Source organism: Saccoglossus kowalevskii, chromosome 17 (genome assembly GCF_978046115.1).
Source record: "Saccoglossus kowalevskii chromosome 17, keSacKowa6.1, whole genome shotgun sequence".
Lineage (NCBI taxonomy): Eukaryota > Metazoa > Hemichordata > Enteropneusta > Harrimaniidae > Saccoglossus > Saccoglossus kowalevskii.
This window is the reverse complement of record NC_140657.1, coordinates 23,442,902-23,446,508: the sequence shown is the minus strand read 5'-3', so window position 1 is coordinate 23,446,508 and position 3,607 is coordinate 23,442,902. Positions and strand designations below refer to the sequence as shown.

The following is a 3,607-nucleotide window of genomic DNA, read 5'->3' as shown; positions in this document are numbered from 1 at the left end:
CCAAAAATAATAAAATTTTATGTTTCTGTCCCTAATTTTATTTTCAAATTACCAAATTACACATTCCAGAACTATTAAAGTAAGACGTTTTTCAGGATCATGATATTAGTGTTTGATTTCCTGCTTTAATAGTGTGCCAGTGAATTAGCATAACTAGTCATGTGACAGCAAATCTTTGTGCGTCAGCGGCGCATCATATTGGCTTAAAGGGGACATTGGTGTTTCCCCCTAATAACGGTTTGCCGTTTCAGCGCATGTATCCTTTCTAAATTGACCTTGAAAATAAGGTTGGATTTCAAACTGTGATGCCTGGATTAGAAATAATAATCCATACAATTGGAATAACCTCCTGCGGTGTCGTGGTATCTAGTAATTGATTGTTGCTCCATCAAACCAATTACACTCTGTTGGGATTGCTATCCTGTTGCTTATTATTCCCTTTAATTCTATTGATTCAAGTAATGTTTTTATCATGCTGTGTATCCAACGGAGGTTACGTTTTCTCTACCATTCTCGCAAGAATCTCTGAATTCAGAAGTCATTGTGGTCATGAGATCAATTCAATCTGATTAAAATCTGATGTAGTGTACGGGCTTTAATTATTTTGGCTATAAACTTATTTTAATTTTATGTTTTATTACTTTTGTTATTAATGCCTTTTTATTTTATTATTTTACTTTGATTTTGATTTTGTGATTTTTTTAAAATTCCGCCCTACATACATCTGAGCCGATGCCTATGTAACGAGATTTCAACAAGACCCACTGTCGATGATTTTAGTCAACGAATCACAGACCTTCTTCTATAGCGCACATGATGACGTCACTGGGCAGAGTCAGGTGGCAAACACACTCAAACATAAAATGGCAGATTATACTGACGTTAGGACCGAGAAGAACACAGCTTTTCGGTAAGTTTATCATTGTCAAATGCAACGAAAGTCATTTTTTACCTTGCCTGTACCATCAAAGATGGAAGGGAAAGGTATATTAAGGGAAAGATTTTGTCCGGCGTTGTCGTCGTCGTCGTCGTCCTCGTCGTTGTCGTCGTTAATAATTGTTATTGTGTGCATAATAACTTTACTAATTCTATTCCAAACTTCATCAAACTTGGTCACCTTGTTCATCAGTATAAAGTCTTCCCTGAGTTTGAACAACAGATGTCCTGTATGAAAATATCATGCAAAAATTCAGAAAAACTGATAAAATATTTCGACTGTTTATACTTGACTGATCACTGGTGATACACATCAAAGGTCACTGATCTCAGTGGAAATATGCATTGTTGTATGTGTTCAATGAAGCAAATGATTTATCTTGTAATAATATCCTTGGTAATGTATCTCAGAATCCCTTACTGGGTTTCAAAACCAACTCATGGAGAGATTGCACAGTCTGATACACATTTGCAAACCTACCAATAAATCTTTACAGAAAACAAGATGTCAGAAAATCAATATAAGCACTGCTATGAACTGGGTGCCAAACTTTGATCAAGATCTGAAGCTAATAGAAAATCTGTTTAGTTCAAAGTTATCAAATCAAAAACAATACATAAAAAATACATAAAAAGCAAAACATTTCATCCACATTTTAAAAAGAAAATTGTTCTAAAATATATGTATTCTGTATTTGACAGTTCATTCGACAAATGAAAACTCACAGGAATATGTTTCAGCTATTAGAACAGAATGATAGAGTTTTTATAATACTAGTTTAAAAACTCACTTCAAACAAAGATTGCAGTGTTTGAAGATGTAGGTTCTCAGGAGGCAACAGTACTGTTGACTTTTCCCTCCACTGGACACCAACTAACTATTTAAAGCAGAGCTTGCAACATGATAGCTATTCATAATGGGTTTTTTTTTTTTTACTTTTCATATAATACAGTAGTCACACAATGAGGCAGTTCATATTTGTCTCAGTGAATCATTAATTTTTGACAGACACCTGTACAAAATACTTGGACAAAAGCCAGCTATGATTTTCTGTTATCTTGCATGTTTTATGAATCTATTCACGTCTAAATGCAGCACTTTTTTTTTTGCAATGAGGCATTTGTTTTTATACTAAAATATCTGAATTACTTTGAATAAAGCTGGAAATTATGTCCCTTAAAATAATTAAACAAATAAGGCACCAATGTTTTTGTAAGATATTTACATCTTTAAAGGACATTCGGTAGACTGATTCCCCACTGTTAGTTCAACCCCAAAACTTTTTTGTATTCAAAATTAATTATGACAATGTATATTTATATTGAAACAAACTATGTTAAAGGGAATTATATTATATAACAAAGGGCAAGGTCACCAGAGTTCAACTATGTTTTATGTTTATATTGTGGCTCGAATGGTTCGAGTTTAGATCGTTACTTTGCGTAGTTATTCTGGGAGTGACGATTTTGTTTCCACCGGTTCGACCGAACACCGGTGTCTTTTTCCAGTCGCTTGCCCTGGAGACGGGTGATGTTTTGTTGACGATCGGGCCAAAATCGTCTACGATATTGAAGCCGTAGCTGTAAATATTAATCAAAATGTATCAACATTTTGTACATTATACAATAATTCTTTATTAAAGTAATTGAGCTGATTTGGACTGGAATAAAATATTTTTTATTTGGAACACATCGCAATTGATCAGGAAATATTTTATTGCTCCAATTTTCTGCGTCGATGCCGTGGGCCGGTGACCGTCATACAATTTAAAATTTGCATTGTTTACTATAGCTGTTTACAGTGTTCTAATCATTACGATTTACTTATTTTTTTGCTTCCATTCTAGATAATTATGCTCAGTGTTTGATGTAAAATTGAAGCGATGACTGAATAAACGAACCTTGGCTGGCGAAGATGTATCAGGAAGTGTACACATTTGTTGGAAGTGAACAAAATATTCAATGTAATGACAAAAATTGGAAAATGCTGTGGAATTTCTTTTGTAAATAAAAATATACTATTAGCAATTTTCTATTAATGGTTTATTCAAGTGGGCAAAATATAATGTACAGAAAGATTGCCCGTAGAGTATCGCTACACTGAAAAGTAAGCAACCGACAGCCTCTATAAAAGGGGGCCTGTGATTGGCTGTTACTTACGCGAGATTTGAACGGGACTTACGTAGGCGTCGGATCAGATGTATGTAGGGCGGAATTAAAAAAAATCAAAATCAAAGTAAAATAATAAAATAATAAGGCATTAATAACAAAAGTAATAAAAAATAAAATTAAAATAAGTTTATAGCCAAAATAATTAAAGCCCGTACACTACATCAGATTTTAATCAGATTGGAGATCAATTGTGCATACATTGTATGTTGATGGGAATGGACACTTAAATATTGAATTGTACAAATGTTACATTCTAGGTTCAACGTAAAACAGCCCAATTTGTTTGCACAATTCTCACATTCTACAGTTTTCGTTTGTACGATTCACATTGCAATACAGATAATGGGCATGTAATCTCTCTCATTTGTCGTCTTCTTGACAAATGATCGGAAATACATGTTATCATTAAACAAAAATATTGATAGCCTAAGACTATTCTGTGAGGATAACCTCTCTCTGAAAATTCAAGTAATTGCACTCTGTGAAACCTGGCACATTA

The 3,607-nt window shown here is 33.6% G+C and overlaps 1 long non-coding RNA gene across 1 annotated transcript; it reads left to right on the top strand.

Moving 5' to 3' along the window:
- Positions 1 to 355: 355 nt before the first annotated feature.
- On the top strand, positions 356 to 2,921 carry LOC146732758 (uncharacterized). The gene is made up of 2 exons (XR_014926821.1): positions 356 to 910; positions 2,784 to 2,921. It is a non-coding gene; the product is annotated as an uncharacterized LOC146732758 (long non-coding RNA).
- Positions 2,922 to 3,607: the final 686 nt, after the last annotated feature.